The following is a 22965-nucleotide window of genomic DNA, read 5'->3' as shown; positions in this document are numbered from 1 at the left end:
GATGTGTGCTGAGGGTGGTATATATACCAGACTTGTGTGTGTTTAGGGTGATTATGTGGTGAGGTTGGTGTATGTGTGGTGAGATGTGTGCTGAGGGTGGTATATGTACCAGACTTGTGTGTGTTTAGGGTGATTTTGTGGCGAGGTTGGTGTATGTGTGGTGAGATGTGTGCTGAGGGTGGTATATGTACCAGACTTGTGTGTGTTTAGGGTGATTATGTGGTGAGGTTGGTGTATGTGTGGTGAGATGTGCGCTGAGGGTGGTATATGTACCAGACTTGTGTGTGTTTAGGGTGATTATGTGGTGAGGTTGGTGTGTGTGTGGTGAGATGTGTGCTGAGGGTGGTATATATACCAGACTTGTGTGTGTTTAGGGTGATTATGTGGTGAGGTTGGTGTATGTGTGGTGAGATGTGTGCTGAGGGTGGTATATGTACCAGACTTGTGTGTGTTTAGGGCAATTATGTGGTGAGTTTGGTGTATGTGTGGTGAGATGTGTGCTGAGGGTGGTATATGTACCAGACTTGTGTGTGTTTAGGGTGATTATGTGGTGAGGTTGGTGTATGTGTGGTGAGATGTGTGCTGAGGGTGGTATATGTACCAGACTTGTGTGTGTTTAGGGCGATTATGTGGTGAGGTTGGTGTATGTGTGGTGAGATGTGTGCTGAGGGTGGTATATGTACCAGACTTGTGTGTGTTTTAGGGTGATTATGTGGTGAGGTTGGTGTATGTGTGGTGAGATGTGTGCTGAGGGTGGTATATGTACCAGACTTGTGTGTGTTTAGGGTGATTATGTGGTGAGGTTGGTGTATGTGTGGTGAGATGTGTGCTGAGGGTGGTATATGTACCAGACTTGTGTGTGTTCAGGGCGGTTATGTGGCGAGGTTGGTGTATGTGTGGTGAGATGTGTGCTGAGGGTGGTATATGTACCAGACTTGTGTGTGTTTAGGGCGATTATGTGGTGAGGTTGGTGTATGTGTGGTGAGATGTGTGCTGAGGGTGGTATATGTACCAGACTTGTGTGTGTTTAGGGTGATTATGTGGCGAGGTTGGTGTATGTGTGGTGAGATGTGTGCTGAGGGTGGTATATGTACCAGACTTGTGTGTGTTCAGGGCGGTTATGTGGCGAGGTTGGTGTATGTGTGGTGAGATGTGTGCTGAGGGTGGTATATGTGTTCAAGCACGTGATAGTGTGTAGCGCATTTTGAGTGTGTGTTCATATCCCCGAGTGTGGTGAGTATCCCATGTCGGGGCTCCACCTTAGCAACTGTACGGTATATACTCTTTGGCGCCATCGCACTCATTCTTTAAGTCCCCCTTGTTCACATCTGGCAGCTGTCAATTTGCCCCCAACACTTTTCGTTTCACTTTTTCCCCATTATGTAGATAGGGGCAAAATTGATTGGTAAATTGGAATGCGCGGGGTTAAAATTTCGCCTCACAACATAGCACCCGGCGCTGCCCGGGATAGTAACTGTCTCCCATTCTCTGTCTGTCTCCCCCTCTGTATATATCTCTCTGTCTCTCTCTATCTCTTTGTCTGTCTGTCTATCTCTTTCCCTGTCTATCTATCTCTTTCCCTGTCTGTCACTTTCCCTGTCTGTCACTCCTTTTCCGTCACTTTCCCTGTCTGTCTCTTTCCCTGTCAGTCTGTCTCTTTGTCTGTGTCTGTCTCTTTGTGTCTGTCTCTTACCCTGTCTATGTCTGTTTCTTACCCTGTCTGTGTCTGCCTCCTTCTCTGTCTGTCTCTTTCCCTGGCTGCATTGTGACATGCCAACATTCCATATAAGGGCGTGGCTGCGGATTCTTCTGAAGTTCTGGCTGCACTTTGGCTCCCAGCTCCATTCGCTTTAATGGAGGCAGGTTTTTTGGCGAATAACTGTAAAGAGCGGGGTTAAAATTTCCCTCCAAACATAGCCTATGACGCTCTCGGGGTCCAGAAGTGTGAGTGTGCAAAATTTTGTGGCTGTAGCTGCGACAGTGCGGATGCCAATCCCGGACATACACACACACATACACACACACATTCAGCTTTATATATTAGATAAAATATTTTTTTCTCTGTGTGATATCTTTTTTTTAACCCTTTATTGGAGATTCCTAATGACTGGGTCAAACTTGGCCTGACATTAAGAATCTCGGGCTTTATATCAGCTGGTAAAACAAAGCTGGTATTAACCCCTTATTACCCAGCGTGGGTACCCTTGGGCTAGCCTGTACTGCATCTTCCAATCCCCAGCTGCCTAGTTGTACCTGGCTGGATACAAAAATTGGACGAAGCCCACGTCTTTTTTTTTTAATTAATTATTTCATGAAATTTATGAAATAATTAAAAAAGGGCTTCCCTATATTTTTGGTTCCCAGCCGGGTACAAATAGGCAGCTGGGGGTTGGGGGCAGCCCGTACCTGCCTGGTGTACCTGGCTAGCATACAAAAAATATGGCGAAGCCCACACCATTTTTTTTGTTTTGTTTTTGGGCAAAAAAAAACAAAACAAAAGGCTTCCCTGGATTTTCCATTGCCAGTGAAGGTAACACCAAGCAGTGGGGGTTAGCAGCCAGTAGCTGCTTGGGTTACCCTTAGTAATAGAAAATGCAGCGGGAGCCCACACATTTTTTTTTTACCCCTAACCCTAGGGTTATGTGTTTTTTTTTTTATTTTTTAATGAATAAAAAAAAAAATAGACATGGGCTTCGTCCGAGCATTTTACTGCTCGCTCATCCCTACTCCTGACCACACAGCCAGCAGAACAAGTAATCAGCAGCTGACTCCAGTGTCGGCTAATTACTTGTTTTGAGTCCCGCTGCATCCATCGCAGCGTGTGCGGGCTGTGAGGTCAACTGAGTTCGGCCAGCACCGGAGTCCGCTGATCTAAACTCAGCTGAACTCCAGACCACACACGGTCACAGGTGATTGGCAGCAGCCAGTGACTGTTGTTAACCTGTATCGATTGCAGCATGTGCCGGCTGTGATATCAGGAGTCAGACGATAAATTGTGTGTCCCACTGCAGAAGGATCCGGTAAAATCACAATTGCGGTGGCATGCATTGCCCATGCAATCCGCAGGATCTGGTCATATGCGTTTTACGTTTTTTTGCCGACCAGCAAAAAAATGCTGATGTGAAACCAGCCTAAGATGTTTCATTATCTCCGTTTCTCTCCAGATTTCTAAGCTGCCCGGATTTGTAAATATCTCATGATCGTAACTTGCTTGTGATGAAACCGTCCTCTCGTCTAGAACCCGTCACCTTTCCTTCCATCCAGTGAGGCCGGCCGCTCTCTACAGCAATCCAGCTGGAGGACTTTCTTTTCAGAAGCCCCATGCACCGATTCAGCCTCGACCCGGGGAGGTGAAGGACTGTTGGGTTCTGGTTCAAAGGACCAAGTCTTTAGAGAAATTATTTCTTGAGGCACAAATTCATCTGAAGCAAGCGGGTTTTATTCTTACAGCAAGAGACAAGGCGATATCTTATATTACAGTACAATAGACACTCAGGCACACCTGTCCATTACTTATTGGTGAAAATCTATAAGTGAACGCAGCTTTTTCGGAATTTAATAATTGGAATAAGACAATAATTATTTGGAGCAAGGAATTTAATAATTGGAACAAGCGCATGTGTTTACATATCCATTATCTAAGGCACAGTAACACCTATACACCAAACTGGGTTTAAAGCCGAAATAAATACTTTTTCTTTAAAATAATTTTCTTTGTTGAAATGTTTTAAAAATAAGTCAAATAATTTAAAAAAAAACAAAACAAAAATGGGGATATGCGTAGAACATTCCTCATGAAACCTGGGGGGACCTTATGAAGAAGCCCCCCAGGCGAAACGCGTCAGGGTATTCGGTTCTCCTCTTATACATGCTGCACGGTATTTATTCTCAGCCGGACACTTGGTCCTTATTCTGATTGTATGGCTTTTTCTCAGCCTGATCATTTGTATTCATCTTGGCTGTGTTGTTTCCTTCAGATCATTGCAATGTGCACTTGCTGTTCCCTTTGTGCAATGATTCAGAGTCTGGGCAATATATCTTGCTCATTTCATCTGCCATTTATACAGCATTAATACATCTGGGTTTTTGTTACTATATAATTCCCTAGGGTGGTGCATTAAGCACTATAGATTGTTGCTTCATTTATCCCAGAAAATTGGCAGCATTTATTATCCTTGTTCCTTTGTGCAATACTATAGGGTCTGTGCAATATATTTACCATTATTATTATTATTTATTATTATAGCGCCATTAATTCCATGGCGCTTTACAAGTGAATAAGGCTATACATAGAAACTAGTATAACAATCATTAACAGTACAAACCAGACTTGTATAGGAGGAGAGAGGACCCTGCCCGCGAGAGCTCACAGTCTACAGGAGGAGAGCGGACCCTGCCCGCGAAGGCTGAGTCTACAGGGAATGGGTGAGGATACAATAGGTGAGGACAGAGCTGGTTGTGCAGTGATGTGTTGGACTGAGGGTTATTGTAGGTTGTAGGCTTGTCGGAAGAGATGGGTCTTCAGGTTCCTCTTGAAGCTTTCCACGGTAGAAGAGAGTCTGATATGCTGAGGTAGAGCGTTCCAGAGTATGGGAGAGGCATGGGAGAAATCTTGGATGCGATGGTGGGAAGAGGAGATAAGAGAGCAGTAGAGAAGGAGATCTTGTGAGGATCTGAGGTTACGTGCAGGTAGGTACCGGGAGACTAGGTCACAGATGTAAGGAGGAGACAGGTTGTGGATGGCTTTGTATGTCATAGTTAATGTTTTGAACTGGAGTCGTTGGGCGATGGGAAGCCAGTGAAGAGATTGGCAGAGTGGCGAGGCTGAGGAATAGCGAAGGGAGAGGTGGATTAAGTGGGCTGCAGAGTTCAGGATAGATTGGAGGGGTGCAAGAGTGTTGGAAGGGAGGCCAGAGAGCAGGAGGTTGCAGTATTCGAGGTGGGCGATGTGAGGGCATGTAGTAATGTTTTTGCTGATTCTTGGTTAAGTTATACACAGATCCGGGAGATATATTTTTTTTTAAATTCTTTTATTTATAAAGTGGAAACCTTTAACAGTACACGTTACATTCTTAAGATCAAATGGACCTTTGTAAGATACATTCCATACATCAAAAATAGAAAACAAGGCACAATTTACAATCACAAGTTCCCGCAAATGCCCCTTTCCAGTTGCATAGACAATCAGGGTTCCATCTTGTTTTTTCATAGAATAAAATTCACATTTAACAGGTAACATAAGTAACTCACCAAGAATAGTAAGAAGCGAAAGAGAGAAAAACCGGAGAGAAAGCAAGAGAAATAAAGCATAAGAAATAGAAAAGAATAAAGAACTAGAGAAAAGGGGGAGGGGGGGAGAGACAGGGAGGTGGGGAGGCAAGGTGGGGGTAAGGGGGAGGGTGGGGTCGAGAGGTGTGGGGGGGGGGGGAACTCGCCTATGTATTGCCTTTTGTATTTCCTTCAGCCTCTTCAGCGCCGCCCACCAGAACACCATAGTCTTCCGAGTGCTGGAAGTCCATCCACTCCCTCCACGTGGCCCAAAATTTCTCATATGAATCGTGTAATGATGAGGTTAGATCCTCCATGTACATGAGGTCATTGACCTTATTGATCCATTGAACCAACGTGGGAGGTGCCGTGCTCCTCCATCTCTCAGGGATGCACACCCTCGCCGCCATGATGAGGAATTTCCTCAAAGATTTTTTGTATGTTTTTTCAGAAGTCCCGCAGTGATGTAACAGGGCGGCAGCAGGTCCCAATTCCTCCTCCCCACCAGTTACCCTTGAAATTACATCAGCCACTCCCCTCCAGAAGGGCCGGATCGCCTCACATTCCCAGAACACATGTAGAATGTTGCCCTCTGCCGTGCCACACCGCCAGCATATGGGATCAACCGATGGGAACATCGCATGTAACCTCGAAGGAACTCTGTACCATCTGGTTAGCAACTTGTAACTGGCCTCTTGAAACCTGGAGCTGATGGAGGATGTGCGTGCCAGTCTGAAGACCCTTTCCCACTGTATTGGTGTCAGTTGGATTCCCAAATCCCGTTCCCACTGTGAGGCGAAGGGGGGGATTTGTTGGTCCGGGGGCGAGGATAGGATCGAATAAACTGCGGAAAGAGAGTGCCTTATCGTGCCTGTTCCCATACATATTTGTTCAAACTGTGTCTTGGGTCGTTGAAAAAGGGATCTGGCAGGAAGGCTACTGAAAAAGTGTGCCAGTTGCAAGCTTCTCCAATGACCAAGTGAGATGGGGTCCCGTTTAGCTGCCAGACCCTCTACCGATAGCCAGGTGTCCTGGACACCAAAGTCTTCTACCCGATCCTCCCCGCCCCGAACCCAAGACTGAAAAACTGGATCCACTCTACCTGGTTTAAAGGCAGGATGGCTCAAGATCGGCGTCAAGCTCGATTGCTTGGGTAACATTTCTGATTGCACCCTCCCCTTATTACAATATGTCACAGTTGACCCGATAGTTGGATGAGTTTTCAAGCTTATGGGGACCTCCGAGAGCAACCATGGCAATTTGTTGAGAGGAATTGGGGAAGAGGACTGCTCGATTTGTACCCACGCTTTTTGAGACCCGTTCCTGCACCAGTCAATCATTCTATTTAGGTGTCCCGCTAGATGATATCTTCTCATGTCTGGCAGCCCAATCCCCCCGCTATACTTGGTCCTATGCAAGATAGCTCTTTTTATTCGTACTGATTTACCTGCCCAAATGAAGGAGGAGTGAACGGACTCCAGAGATTTGAAAAAACCTGAGGGTATTTTGACTGGGAGCGCCTGCAATAGATATAGAATTCTAGGTAAGATATTCATTTTGTATATCTGGCTTCTGCCAAACCAGGAGAAAAATGATTTCCCCCATCTGTCACAGTCTCGCCTAATGGAAGTCAGCAGAGATGGGAAATTCTGAGAATAGAGCAGGCCTAGATCGCTAGTCAGCCGTATCACCAGGTAGTTTAGAGATTGGGATGCCCATCGGAAGTTAAACGATCCCTTCAACTCTTCCACCTCTTTGGGTGAGAGATTTATATTAAGAGCCTCAGATTTCGTGAAATTTATCTTGAAATTTGATAAACTGGAGTACCTCCGGAACTCCCCCATTAAGTTGGGAAGGGAGATCCTGGGAGCTGACACGAAAAACAGGAGATCGTCCGCGTATGCTGCTACTTTGTGCGTAACCTGGCCCACTCCAATTCCCGCAATATCTGGGTTGGCTCGTATGTGTCTGAGGAAGGGTTCTAGCGTCAAGATGAAGATTAGGGGAGACAGCGGACAACCCTGACGGGTGCCGTTTGATATTTGAAATGGGTCCGACAGAATCCCATTTACTCGAACTCTAGCCGAGGGTACCGAGTATAAAGACATGATCCAACCCATCATTCTGCTGCCCAACCCCAGACACCCGAGCATAACTTCCATAAAGGTCCAATCCACTATATCAAAAGCCTTTTCGGCATCGGTTGACAGTAGGATAGAGGGCAGACCCTCAATTTTAGCTTTATGTATCAAATTGATGGCTTTAACTGTGTTATCGCGTGCCTCACGACCCGCCATAAACCCCGCCTGGTCCAGGTGGATTATCTGAGAGATCAGGGGTGCCAGCCTGTTTACTAAGATTTTGGCAAATAATTTTGTATCCACATTCAACAAGGATATCGGGCGATAGCTAGCACATTGTGTTGGATCCTTCCCCGTCTTAGGTATTACCGTGATGTGTGCTCTCAATGAGTCTGCGTTGGGAACCGAACCCTCTGAAGCCCTAGAATTAAAAGCTGACAGAAGGTGTGGGGATATTATCTCCTTAAATTTTTTGTAGTATACAAGGGGGAGTCCATCAGGCCCTGGCGTCTTTCCCAATTTGGATGACACTATTGCATCCACCAGTTCTTGCTTTGAAATTGGAGTTTCCAATGCGGCTATCTGGGAGTCTTCCAACTGTGGCATTTTTGCTTCTTTGATGTACTCTGAAATTTTACTTTTGAGAGATGTTTTTGACAGCGTGGGGTCGTGTGTCTCTAAATTATATAAGGATGCATAAAATTTTTGGAACGTCTCTGCAATTTCTACCGAAGAGTGTAACATTGAGCCCTGGGTGTGTATAGGGGAAATTTTTGATATAAAGGTTGTCGCCTGTTGTTGTCTAAGTGCTCTCGCTAATGTCTTGCTACACTTGTTTCCGTATTCATAAAAATGTCTACGGCATCTGTTAAGGACCCCTTTTGCCTTGCTGTTGAGTAGTTTCCGTAGTTCGTCCCGGACTTTGAATAAGGCTCCCCCCACCTCCGCAGAGGGCATCTGCTTGTGTTGTGTCTCCAGATCTCTCAGCTGTGTTAGGCTACTTTCACACATCAGTTTTCTGTATTCAGGTACAGTCCTTTTTTTTCCGTATCCAACGTTTCCGGTTTTGTTGTGCAAACCGGACCCACCGGATCCGGTTTTAAGCGGATCCGTTGGGGACGTATCCGCAATAAAACGGATCCGGTTGGTCCGGTTTGCATCCGTTTTGCATCCGTTGTGTCCGTTTTTTTACGGATCCGTTTTTTAAACACTAAACAAACAATTAACGCGTTCCGTATTCTGATTGGCTATTGGGAAAATATAGTATATATACAGTATTTTGAAGCATATATTACAGAATGAAGACAGAGACAAGCAGAAACCATGGATGTTATTCTTGTAAATATCACAAAGATCACTGCTGATTTTATATTTGAGGCAAATCGCTTGGGTATCATCGTCAGAGAAAAGGAGCGACAGCGACTGAGGCGTCAGCGACATCGACGCTTTTGGATCCATCCCCTGACTGCCCAGAGACTGACACGTGGGGTGTTTTCAACCCTATACCTGGAGCTCCGTGGAAACGATGAAAAATTCACAAGCTATGTCCGGATGGCAGTGAATAATTTTGACGTCCTCCTTGGCCTTGTTGCGGACAACATACGTAAAACGGACACCTACAGCCGGTTCTCTATAACACCCGAGGAGCGTTTGCTGGTTACGCTTAGGTAAGTTTTTTTTTTTAATTGTATCCTCCTGTTAAATTGACTTTTAACTGTAATGTGTTTGCTATTATTTTTTTATAATTATTGTCTTTCCTTTACAGATTCCTTGCAACTGGAGAGTGGCTTTCGTCCCTGCACTACCAGTTTCGACTAGGAATTTCCACCATCTCGGGAATCATTAGAGACACTTGCCAAGCCTTGTGGGATTGCCTCCATGAGGATTTCATCCCCCAGCCCACCAGGGACAGATGGCTTGCAATTGCCGAACAATACTACAACATTTGTCAGTTTCCAAATTGCCTTGGCGCAGTGGACGGCAAACATATAAGAATTGTGAAACCTGCTGCTTCGGGGTCAGAATACTACAATTATAAAAAGTATTTCTCAATTGTCCTAATGGCAATAACGGATGCGGACTACAAATTTATCTCAGTGGACATTGGCGCATATGGGAGATCCAATGACTCGCAGGTCTTTAAAATGTCCCCAATGGGGCGGCGAATCTATGGGAATACTTTTGATTTCCCTCCTGCAAGACCTCTTCCTGGCACATGTGAGCCCCCAATGCCCTTTGTTTTTGTGGCCGACGAAGCCTTTCAACTCTCCCAACATCTATTAAAGCCATATGCAAGCCGTGGATTGACGCAAACACAAAAAATATATAATTACCGATTATCCAGAGCCAGAAGAATGGTGGAATGCTCCTTTGGGATACTAACCAGCAAATGGCGAGTGTTGTTAACAGCGATTAATTTAAACATTGAAACTGTTGATGAAATAGTGAAAGCATGTGTGGTACTGCACAATTTTGTTTTAACAAAGGAACCTTTGTCCTTGGATGACCAGAGTTTGGAATCCACCTCTTTGACTGACTACACCAGTCCTGGATTTAGGAGTAGTGTTGCCTGTTCAACAATACGTGACAAATATGCTGACTATTTTGTGTCCCCAGAAGGTAGAGTAGATTGGCAAGATCAAATGGTATAAGATTTTTCTTTAGTTTTATAACAAATAAAAATAGTTAAAAATAAATTAAAAAATATCTTGTTAACCTTGTTAATTTTAATCTTTGAATCTCTTTAAAAATTTGTAATTTTTACACCGTCAAATTACAACATGTTATGTTTTTGTATTACCTTATTATTAACTTAACTTGCAAAATAATATTCCCCCCCCAAAAAAACAAGAACAAATAAATACTTTTCAACAAAAATCTTTTATTTTTTATTACATACATAGATAAATAAATTATAAATTTGTATATCTTGGGCTTGGGGTGGAGATAGTACTGGAGGGGCTGACAGATGGGAACACACGCACAGTTGGAGTATTGAGGGTGGAAAGTGGTGTTGGTGGTGGTGGTGGGGAAGTAACAGAAGGTGAAGGTGTGGTTGAGAAACCAAGAGGGAAACCAGGAGATGGGATGGGATTTGTTAAGGATTGAGGGGTGGAGTGGAGGGATTGGGAGACAGAAGAGGTGGCGGGTGAATTAGTGGCTTGAGTTGGGGTCATGATGGGTGTGGAAGGCGAGATGTGGTAGTGGGTAGGAAGTGTAGGGGCAGATGTGGTTGGGAGCTGGTACTAGGCAGCAGGCTGGTACTGGGCAGCAGGCTGGTACTGGTCAGCAGGCTGGTACTGGGCAGCAGGCTGGTACTGGGCAGCAGGCTGGTACTGGGCAGCAGGGGGAGTAGGGACAATGGCTGGAGGGGGGGCAGGTGCTGGAGGAGGGGTGGGTGGAGGTGGTTGGGAGGAAACCTGCGCCAGAGCCTGCCGTGTGGCTTGCATTACATGCATCTGCTGGTCAGGAGATAGCTTTTCCATGCGCTCTAGTACGGCTTGAAAAAAACAATGATTGGGTGATTTACTTGCATCTAAATGCAGCCTGTCCAGACGCGTGCACAATTCGTGTGTATTTTTTTCCATATTGGCCTTTATGAAGCTAAAACCAGAACTATTTTGTTCTGCTAATAATTTAATGGCGTTCTGGAAGGCTGCATTTAGATGCAAGAACTCGGGCGCATAGTTCTTTTCCTGACCCCTATGACGCTGACGCCCAGAACCCAAAGGTGTTCTACTGAGGGCAGCAGTGTCAGAGGGGTGGGGTAGGGGAAAAGCTATCTCGTCACCAGCAGCTTCAGGTAATGAAGTCTCACGGGAAGCTCCAGCGCAGGTGGATGGGACAGATGTAGATGGAAGGGAAGGTTCAGATGGGTGGGGTCTGTGCCTGTGTTCCCCAGTGGCGGACTGTTCAGGGATCGCTCCTGTCGGGTTCGATGCAGGCTCCCGAGTGCTGCAGACGGTGCTGTTAAAAAGAGGAAAAACAAAACAATAATTAATTTAATTGCTATACATTGGCACTGACTAAAAAAAAAGGCAAAAAAAATCAGACATAAAATATTATACTTTGTACATATTGTGGGGAATATTTACCTTCTGCACACCATAGTTGTCCGGAGGAACGACAAGGCTCTAAAGTAACGGTACTTCGATCTGCGTCCTCCGGATCCACTCGGGGCCTGCATCTCTTGATTCAACTCCTTTTTGAAGCGATCCCTGATAGACCGCCACCGCTTCTGAAGTTTGTCACCTGAAAGTGGAAAGCACAAAGTGGTTAGTATACAACACATTACATCCTGCAGCATAACCTACTGAACTGTGAATACTTACGCGCTTTCTTCTGGCCACGAGAATTGAGCTCCCCCCAACCTTCTATCGCTGCGTGGCATACCTCGTCCCAGAGTCGACGGGTTACGATAGAATCAGCGTGGCGGCGGTCAGCCATGTTCCACAGCGGCTCCCTCTCTCTAACTTCATCGATGAGGAGGTCGATGTTGATAAATCCGGCCTCCTCACCGTCAGAATCGGGAGCACGCTGTGATGCCTGTTCAAAGAAAGAAAAAAGAAATTAAAAAAAAAAAAAAATTAGACAGAAATTCACACAGACATGAAAAAAAAAAAAATAAAAAAAAAATCTTACACTATGACCACCGCCACCTCGACGACGACCCTGGGACGGTCTTGGGGGAGCTCTATCGTGAGCCCTAGAAGTTGAAGCCTTTAGTGAAGAAAAAAAAAACAATTATTTACTTATGTGTTTGTTGTGCTGTGGTAAACAATTCCTGTATGAAACTTACACTATGACCGCCCGCTCCGTGTATTTCTCCACCCCTTCCGTCCTCTTCTGGCAGCATCTCCTGTGATGTTTCGGCCACATGTGTAAATGTCGTTTATTTAAAAACGTTTTGTTTTTTTTTTAAAAAAAACACCAAAAAAAAAAAATATATACCTCAGTTTGTGAACCGGAGGGCGGGCTACCAGAAGACGACATATCTTTTTTTATTACAGGCCTCGCACAGCAACTGGCTGGACCAAACTATGACCGCAACACTGCACCTGTAAAAAAAGAAAAAACAATGTCTAAGTACATGTACGCAGCTCACAACAGTGATCTGTGGACAGTACTGTGGACATTACCTCAGGAACACTCTCCTCCACAAGAATTGCACACTGGCACAGAACCGAACGAACACAGCAACTGGCTGGACCAAACTATGACCGCAACACTGCACCTGTAAAAAAAGAAAAAACAATGTCTAAGTACATGTACGCAGCTCACAACAGTGATCTGTGGACAGTACTGTGGACATTACCTCAGGAACACTCTCCTCCACAAGAACTGCACACTGGCACAGAACCGAACTCGCACAGCAACTGGCTGGACCAAACTCTGACCGCAACACTGCACCTGTAAAAAAAGAAAAAACAATGTCTAAGTACATGTACGCAGCTCACAACAGTTATCTGTGGACAGTACTGTGGACATTACCTCTTCCCTGGAGCACTGGACTGGAGGACAGCAGAACTTGAAGTCAGGAACGAACGGCAGGAGGTGTGTAGAATGTGCTGGATCCTTTTATAAGTTTTGTGATGATGAAAAAAAAAAATTTGCGCATGCTCTGTTTACCAAACCGGATGCGGTCACCGCATCCGGTTTAAACCGCATTGCGCCGGATCCGGCATGCATAGACAACCATTGTATACAATGCCGCATTGTACCGGATCCGGCAGAATGCGGTTTTTTTAAGGGGCAAAAAAAGTTACATGATACGTTCTATCCGGCCGCCGCATTTAATTATTTTGCCGCATCCGGAAAAAACCGGATGCACCGCAAAGCAATCAGGTACAATCCGGTTACAATGCAAGTCTATGGGGATAAACCGGATGCGATACCGGATCCGTTTTATCCTTTTTTTTCCGGATTGTACCTGATGGCAAAAAACTGATGTGTGAAAGTAGCCTTAGCAGTCTGTTAACCTCTAGTTCCCTTTCCCTCTTTCTTCTTGCCCCTTGCTGTATGAGAACCCCTCGAATAACACATTTGTGGGCCTCCCAAACCGTCGTTGGAGCAGTATCACCACTCGCATTCAGCGTAAAGTATTCTGTCAGAGAGTTCTGTACTGACTGAAGGCTTTCAGAGTCCTCCAATAGGGAAGTGTTCAGTCTCCATTGCCACTGCTGTGGAAACGGAGACTGTAACATAATAGACATTGTACAGAGTGCATGATCAGAGAAGGTTATGCTATCTATCTGAGCTTTGGAGATCCTGTCGAGGTTTTTGTGTTTTACAAAAAAGTAGTCCAGTCTAGAGTACACACCATGTGCGTTTGAATAGAAAGAGTAGTCCCTGTCAGATGGGTGTAACAATCTCCAAGTGTCTACGAGCTGCTGCTCATGTAGCAGGCTCCGCAGCCTACGAAGGGCTGACGTAGGATGTGCCGAGACCCCCGAGGAGGTGTCCTGAGCTGGGTTTAGAGCGATATTAAAGTCCCCCCCCAGGATGAGTGTCCCTTCCAGGAAATCCTCCATAGCTTAAGCAAATCCGGCTAAGGTGTCAATTTGCCCCACATTGGGGAGGTATATAGAAACTAACGTGTAAATGTGTGTGGCGATCCTGACCTTTACCATCAAAAGCCTTCCACTGTCATCACTGCGAGAGTCCATGAATTCCCAAGGGATGGAGCGCGAGACAAGAATACTAGTACCTCGGGACTTCGGGTCTGGTGAGAAGATATGCCTCAGGGAACCAGCGTGATGTCATTTTGAACATTTTATGTTTGCACAGATGCGTTTCTTGCAGGAACGCAATTTGGACCCCAGTTTTTTTTAACGTATTTGCCAGGATAGACCTCTTACCCGGGCTATGTAGACCTTTCACATTCAGTGTCCCACATTTCACCTCCGAGACCCCTGGTTTATGCATGTTGGGTCAGAAACAAGGTTGAGCCCCCTACAGGAAGGTGACCGGATATGGGGAAGTGGGGTAAAGAACGGGTGGGAAGGGAGGGGGGGATCAAGAATCAGGTAGGGATAAGAACCAGAAAAAGAGCGGAAAAAGAGAAAAGAACAATAAGTATTAGCAGACAAGAAATATGAACAGTACCAGCTGGCCTAAAGGACTGGCCAGTAAGTTTCACACAATACAACTATACAGTCTCAGAAAAATTAGAGACCTGGTGCTCTCCAAACGGGAGAACCACCCTTGGGGTGCGTGGAAGACCAAGGGCAAAAGCTATACGAGCTCGAGGCAGAGATGACAATATTAAGGTAACCTGAAAACCCCACGTCTCACCCCCCCGGTACATAACAGGGCAGTGAGAGGCACACTTCTTAAACGAACAACTTGTTTACCAGACTATCCACCAGCATTATCAATTGAAGGGTCCACGTGAGACCCCCTCAGGGGGTGGAGAGAGACAGGGAGAGGGGGAAAGAGAGAGACAAAGAGAGAGAAGAAAGAAAAAAAAAAAAAGAGAAGGAAAAGAGAAAGGGAAGAAGGAGAGAGAAAGGGGTAAAAATGGAAGAAGAAGCAAAAGAGGAGAAAAAATGAAAAGCACAGGGAAAGAGGAGAAAAGGGGAGAAAGGGGAGAGAGAGAAAGGTGGAGCCAAGAGAGAGAGGAGGAAGAGAAAAGGGAAAGAGAAAGAGAAGAGAGAAAATGATGGAAGAAGAAGAGATAAAAGAGAGCAAAAGCAAAAAAATAAAAAATAAAATAATAATCTCTCCACCTCTCCCCCCCTCCCCAAGAACAGAAAGACGCATATATTTCAAGTAACAATTAACCCAATCTTAATAATAATCACATCCGGCCTAAAAGAGGCCATCCTCCCACATTTACCGCTCCTCCCGCCACATAATAGAAAACCACAATCAGACCCAAGTCTTCAATCTGGCTCCTCCTGGGAAGATCCTCCTGCCGCCCTGGGATCCCTGGAACTCTTCTGAGGTCTCGCATACAGACGTCCGCTTCCTCTTCTTCTTTGGGGCAACCCAGTGGGTCTGTCCATAAGTAGCCAGTTAGGGATCTCCACCGACGGTGTGTCAAGAAAATGGAAGAGACCCTCCACCTCCTCCGGCCGCTTCAGCAGATATTGGTCTCCATTGTGGCGAACTATCAGGTGAAATGGATGTCCCCATCTGTAAGATGCTCCTTTCTCTTTAATTTTTTGTAGAATAGGGAGAAGTTGACGCCTCATATACAGGGTTCTAGATGAAACATCAGGGAAAAGCTTGATTTCAGACCCTTCGTAAGAGACGGTTCCGTGAACCCATGCCTTCCTCGGTATGGCTTCTTTATCTGTGTAGTAATGCAGTCTGCACAGAACATCTCTCGGCTGCGTTGTGTCGCCCGGCCCCTGGCGGAACACTCTGTGGACTCTGTCGATCACATAAGTGGAGTCCTCTGCAGCTCCCATCACTTTGTTGAAAATTAAAGTTACAGACTTAAGGAGGGCAGCAGCTGCTATCTCTTCTGGAATACCTTTCAAGCGAATATTATTGCGCCTCCCTCTGTTTTCTTGATCATCAGGAACAGGATGGCGACATTTTGCAGGTGTGAACTGGATCTAGCTAGATTTTGCTCCAGTGTGTTAACTCTTTCAAATAGTGTAAACACATCATTCTCCACTGCAGTGGTGCGTGTATCCAGAGCATCAATGTCCCCTTTCACAATGGACAGAGCCCTCTCATGTGCCGCCTCCATTTTAGTAACTAGCATGTCCAGGTCATTTTTTTTTTTAACCAATAAGTTTTTATTGAAGATTTCCATAACAGAAACAGATTAAACATAACAAGCATACAGAAAGAAAAATAAGAGAATATTAGCCACTTAAAGTTCCGTACGTGGGCCGCTACCCTTGGTGTTTATACAATCTACATAATACATTACTGACAAGAATGTATTTCCACCCGTGTTTTGATAGATTATCTGTGACTATACCATATTCATAGGTTACTGTTTGTCGCCTTTTACTTCCAAAGGGCTAGACCCGCCTGTCTATATGAAGAACCTTACTAGAAAAGTGGTCAAGATATAGAGTGAGTAGATATCAGAATAGAAAGAGAGGGGAGAAGGAAAAGGAAGGGACTTATACAAGGGGTTGCGGGAGGGAGGTAAGACGGGGGTTGTTTATGCACTGTCACTAGAACAGGCTCCTGAATGCAGGGGACTCCTTGAACAGTATCCACGGCTGCCATAGTTTGGTAAACTTCTCATTTGTGCCCGATACCCAAGAGGAGAGTTCCTCCATGTGACAAAGATGCGTTAACTCTGTCAGCCATTCCCCTATTCCGGGGGTCACTGTGGTCCTCCAGTGTCGTGGAATGACTGCTCTGGCCGCAATCAAAAAGAACCGCAACAGGCGCTTCTTTTGGCATCCCAGTGAACCGGGTAAAATAGACAGTAGGGCGATCTTAATGGAAGGAGTTACGCTTTCTCCTGCCATTTGGTTGTAGGTCGCAAACACCTGAGTCCAAAAGTTGGATAGTTTGTTACAACCCCACCAAATGTGTGGCAGCGTACCTTTGTCTGAGCCACAGCGCCAACACTCCTCCGGGACCATAGGGAAGGCTCTATGGAGGTTGACCGGGCATTGATACCATCTTGCCAGTAGCTTAAAGCTCTTTTCCTGGGCATTGCATGCTACTGAGATCTTGTGGGAGAACACATACGCCTTTCGTTTTTCCTCTTCAGTAAGGCTGAAACCTAATTCCGATTCCCATCTTCCAATGTAACTGGGGTCCTCAGAATAGAGGTTCCTGTTCATCATATTGCAAATGAGGGAGATCTGGTGCGTCGGAGGCAAACTCTGCAGGAATAAGTGTTCAAATGGGGTGGATGTATCCGGGGAGGGGGGCCTCTTCCCACCCAGCCAGGATCGCACAAAGGAGTGAAGTTGTATGTATTCGAGCCACCTCAATCTCAATCCGGGGAACGCGGCCTGAAAGTCTTCAAAAGGGGGCAAGTCTCTGCCCTGTAATATCTGCCCCAGTCTAATATCCAAACTTCGTTGCCAGCCCAGAAATCTCTCCACCGTACACCCCGGAGGGAAGCCCGGATTGCCGAACAAAGGCATCAGAGGAGTGGGCGAGCCAATCAGGCCACTTTTCAGCTTTGTGGCCTCCCATACCTCCAGTGTCGCCCTGAGCAAAATCCCACCAGGCTCCACCTGTCTCCTTACATCCTCCAACTCTTTTGGTAGTAGCCAGGGAAGTGCCCCAAGCGGAACTGGGGAATAAAGCTGCTCTAGTGCCACCCACTGCTTGGTCTGCCGGTGAAAATGCCAGTCTAACAACCTAGCCACCAGGACAGCATGGTGATAGGTAAGTAAATCAGGCAATCCGGCTCCCCCCCTCTGTTTGGGTCGTATCAAAGTCTGATATTTGATCCTTGGTTTTCCCCCTTTCCACACAAAGCGAACCAGTGCGGACCTCAATGTCTTAAAGAAGGCCGGAGGGGGATTTATAGGTATCGCCTGAAAGATGTAAAGGAATCGTGGTAGTATGTCCATTTTGAATGTGTTTACGCGGCCGAACCACGAAAGGGGTCGTTTGTTGTACTCTTCCATATCTTTTAGGGTTCTGTTTAATAAGACTTGGTAATTCAGGGAATAAAGTGTCCCCAGATTAGATGGGATCGTTACCCCTAAATATTTTATTGAGGATGCCTGCCATCGAAACGGGAATTTTTCTTTTAGTAGGGCGACTTCCTCTATTTTAAGGGAGATGTTTAGCGCTTCTGTTTTGGAATAATTTATTTTAAAATTGCTCAAATTTCCAAATCGTTCGAATTCTTTTAGTAGTGAAGGTAATGTGATCAAAGGTTGGGACGTATAGAGCAGGAGGTCATCTGCGTATATAGCCGTCTTAAATTCCCTGTCTCCAATGCTCAGACCGTGTACATTGGGGTTCTGTCTAATGGCCACTGCAAGGTGCTCCATAACAATGACATATAGAAGGGGGGATAAAGGGCACCCCTGACGGGTGCCGTTTCTGATTTCCACCGGATCCGAGAGGGCCCCGTTAACCCGAACTCGTGCCGACGGTCTAGAGTACAAGGCCATTATCTTACTCACAAAGTTCGGGCCTAAACCAATTTGTCTTAATGCTGAGTTCATGAATCCCCAATGAACACGGTCAAATGCTTTTTCTGCATCTATTGAGAGCAGCCCTAGGGGCTCCCTTCTTGACGTGGCTCTGGCTATTAGGTGAATTGTTTTGGTCACATTGTCGCGGGCCTCCCTACCCTGCACGAACCCAACCTGATCTGTGTGTATAATGGAGGGCAACAGAGGTGCCAACCGGCTAGCCAGTACTTTTGCGAAGATTTTTACGTCAATATTTATTAGTGAGATCGGGCGGTAGTTGGCTACCATTGTTTGGTCTTTACCATGTTTAGGTAGAACTGTGATGTGGGCTTCTAAGGATTGTGGGGTGAAAGGGGACGATTCTGATACCGAGTTATATACTTTTGTGAGGAATGGAGTGATTTGGGCTTTAAAAAGTTTATAAAAAAGCAGGAGAGAACCCATCAGGTCCCGGGCTTTTACCGCTTGGGGAGATCTCTATCGCTGTGGCCACCTCCCCCTCCTCGATTGTCCTGTCCAGTCCCCTGGCATCTTCCCCATCTAATGCAGGGAGAGCTGTCTCTGAAATGTATGACTCAATTCGGGCCTGTAATTCACCCGGGGCCATATCTGAGAATGTGCCCCGTATATTGTATAGTTCTGCATAGTATTCTTTAAAGTGATTTAAAATTTTTGCGGGGTCTTGCGTGTCTGAGTTTCCCCGAGTCTTTATTTTAGTAACGTGCGAAGCTTGATTTCGTGGGTGTAATAGCCGCGCAAGTTGTCGCCCGCTTTTGTCCGAGGGATTATATAATAGCCTTTTGAATTGATTTTGAAACCTAAGAAGTCTACAATCCAGTAGCTTTCTTAATTTGTCCCTTGTTGTTGTCAGATTGGCTAGAATATCCGAAGAGGGATTATTTTTGTGTGTTGTCTCTAGTGAATTAATCGTTCGGAGAAGTTGGGCCACCTCCTGTGTTCTCTCTTTTTTGATCCTTGTCCCGTGTTTTATTAGGATTCCTCTTATTACACATTTAAATGCCTCCCACTGAAATGGTAGGGGTGTAGAGTCCGTCGCGTGGGTGGACATAAAGACGTCCATTGTCTCCCTTAGGTCTGTTACACATGTTTCATCTCTTAATAAGGAATCGTTGAGCCGCCACGTCCACGCCCTGTTTGGGTAGTCCGGTGGGGAGATCTCCAGGAACACTGGAGCATGATCAGACCAGACCGCATTCCCTATAGCCGCGACCGGGTGCCACGAAATAACTCTTTGGCTGACCAGAATAAAGTCAATGCGACTGTAAGTCTGGTGGGGATTAGAGAAGAATGTGTAATCTTTATCTGTGGGGTGCATGATTCTCCACACATCAACCATGTGGAGATCTGCTAACTTACGTTTTAGGGCGCTCAAGCGTCTCTGAGGTATGGCGCTCCTCCCCGTTGACACATCCATTGTGGGATTCAGTGCAAAGTTAAAGTCTCCTCCCACCAGCACCTCCCCCTCCGCGAATTCTGATAGATCCTTTAAAAAAGAGCAGCATGCATTAGTTTGATTAATATTTGGTCCGTACCAGCCCGCGATCGTGTAGACCACCGAGCCTATTTTAACTTTTAGCAAAGCATATCTGCCTGTCTCGTCTGTCTTAGAGTCTAAAACCGTGTGGACCAGGTTTTTGTGTATTGCGATTGAGACCCCTTTCGATCTTGATTCATTGTTCGTGCTGTGAAGCCAATGTGCAAAGTATCTGTTATGTAGATTTGGTATGTGGCCAGTTTTAAAGTGCGTTTCCTGAATGATGAAAATTTGAACTCTTTGTTTGTGCATCTCATATAGGATATGTGATCTCTTTTGGGGCACGTTGAATCCCCTAACATTCAGTGAGCCTATTTTTAACCCCGGCATTCTATCCCAGCGCAGCACTATCTCCTAAGGTAAAGAACACTCCGGGTACTAGGGGATTAACACAGGGAAGAGGGAAAGGAGGGGGAAGAAAAGGTTATGGTTATAAGTGGGGAGAAGACTAGAGTTCCTTTAGGAGGAAGATGAAGGTAAAAAAGGAAAAAGAAAAAAGAATACAAGAAAGTCAAGAAGTCAGCACTTCGAGTCCACCTCTGTCTCCCTGACTTTCCTCTAAGGGTGGGTCAGAGGAGAATAAAAAAAAAAAAAAAAAAAAAAAAAAAACTTCAAATTCTCGTCTTCCTCACCCCCAGCCACAAGAAAGGAGGGTGATACTTTTAACTAATCCTCGCAACGTGAGGAATAGAACCCTCTATAGAGGTTGTGCTTTCCAAGGGGAGAATCTCCCCCCGAGCCAAGAACTTTCAATATATGTAAGCTTAACTAAATATTATTGCGAGCATTTAAACCGATGCCCCCTACAGGTGTCAAAACTATATAATGGTACCAGTATTTGCTGTTGGTCTTCCTTTGCGGATCATGTTATCAATGCATATATTTATACACTTTCTTTATTATGAGGGAGCGACGGTCCCTCTCCACTTGCTCCTCCGCTCTTCTGTGTTACTCCTAGGTTTGTGCTCACAGAGGCCGGTCACAGTGGGGCCCTTAATGAGAGGCAACTGCCTCTAATCCTTAGAAAATAAGCATAACTGGGTTGTCTTGGGACGTGTGTGACCGGCCTCCGCAGCCCGACCATCAACAATAAATTTTATCAGTATAACCGTGATAAAGACCACTCGCTCAGAGCCTCATTCACTACTGCTCCATTTCCTCTCGTCTCATCCTTCTCCTCGGGTCTCTGCGCCGTTGTGGCTGCGGGTGATTCGGACCATCTGCCTGCAGACCCGATGGTAGCTCCGGCCACTCTGTTATCTGGACCCGCGGTAGATTCAATGCTGCCGTAAAGTCCTGAAGACCTCTGGGATGGGTAAGCATATGCATCCGGCCCTCTTGGTGTACTCTCAGACGAAATGGGAAGCCCCATGAGTATGGTATATTGCGTTCCCTGAGGACGTCTAGCAATGGCCTTAGAGCTTTCCTTTTCTGTAGGGTCCATCTCGATAAGTCCGGAAGGATCTGCAGGCGGGTTCCCTGGAAACGAACATCTCCCACTGCCCGAGCTTGGGTCATTATAGAGTCTTTCACTTGGTATCTGTGGACTCTGCAGATTACATCCCGTGGGAAGTTTGGATCCACGGGTTTAGGGCCCAGGGCTCTATGGGCTCTATCCAGCTCCAGGTGTGCCTCCCCGGGGGAACCGAGTAGGGGGTTAAAGATTTCTTTGAGTGTTGCATGCAGCTCTCCCGTGGGTACCGATTCTGGGAGCCCTCTGACCCTTATGTTGTTTCTTCGTCCCCTGTTTTCGGCATCGTCTATCATATCCGCCAGGTAGTGGAGTTGAAAAGAGTGAATAGATGTATCCTCTTTTTGTGTTGTAATTTGGGCAGACAATGTGGATGCAGCAGCCTCGATTGCTGTGACTCTTTCACCCCAGTGCTGGACCTCATCTTTCAGCATTGTCAATTCAGCTTTATAAGAACTTTCCAGTCTTTCAACATATTTCTCCATGTCATGTTTGGTTGGGATGTTTCTGATATGAGCAGCCAGGCTTTGAATATCCATGGCCAGTGTATGGCCCCCTAGAGCGGCTCTGTTGTCTGTTTCAGCTTCTGTGCTTTGGAGCTGTGGAGGGAGCTCCCAGCTTGTTATTATATTGGTATGTGGCATTATGATGGTATCTGCTTTCTGCCCCGGTTCCTGGCGTGCATTCATGTGGGGTAGATTAGAGTGAGAGGGGGGGCTTTGTTGGGAAGAGCTATGTGGTCTGCTGTTTGCTCCTTCATTCCCCTCCCCCCTCACCACATTCCTGTTCTCAGCAGTTATCTCCCTCTGTGTGCCAGCTCCTGTCATCCAGGCTTCTATCTTATCACTGTTTAATGTCAGTGCGTGTGGCTGCTCTGCTTGTCTCCTGCCGCCGCTGCATGAAACAATTAACCCCTTCTCCCTCCCAGACAGAGACTCACGTTCAAGTGGTGACCTTTGTGTTATCAGCAGCGTCTCCTCTGCACTCTCGGCGCCATCTTCCCTCCACGTGGGCACTGACTCACTGCTCATCGGAGGTCCCTGCAGCTCCTGATTCACTCCACCGGAGGCCTGTGGGGCTGTGCTGAGCATCGCTTCTGTCCCCTGCCTGTCTGCAGCACTCCTCAGGGACATGCGTGGGTGGATGGCCTCTGAAGCTGCTGCACGGTCTGTCATGCCTGCCTGACTGGGGCCTGTCAGGTATCTGGTTATGTCTCCCGTTGTCGCTGCAGGTGGTCTAACGGGTGCTGCTTTTGATCTCTGCCTCTTCCTGACTCCCATGGACTGGCTTTGATTGTGTTTACTGCTCTGTTTCTCCGTTTATTCTTGGCTCGGGTCAGGAGCAGTGCTCACATGCGTCTTGTCTCCACCATGGCCAGGCCACGCCCCCGTCCAGGTCATTTTTAGTGGGGAGAGCAGCCAGCAGCTGCAGGATGCGTTCTGTGTCCACAGTGGAGCCTCTTGGGTTAACTCCTTGTATGGTCTGGCCTCCATTGTGATTCCCCTG

Source organism: Anomaloglossus baeobatrachus, chromosome 1 (assembly GCF_048569485.1).
Source record: "Anomaloglossus baeobatrachus isolate aAnoBae1 chromosome 1, aAnoBae1.hap1, whole genome shotgun sequence".
In the NCBI taxonomy this organism is placed as follows: Eukaryota; Metazoa; Chordata; class Amphibia; order Anura; family Aromobatidae; genus Anomaloglossus; species Anomaloglossus baeobatrachus.
Note: the sequence above shows the minus strand (reverse complement) of the source record.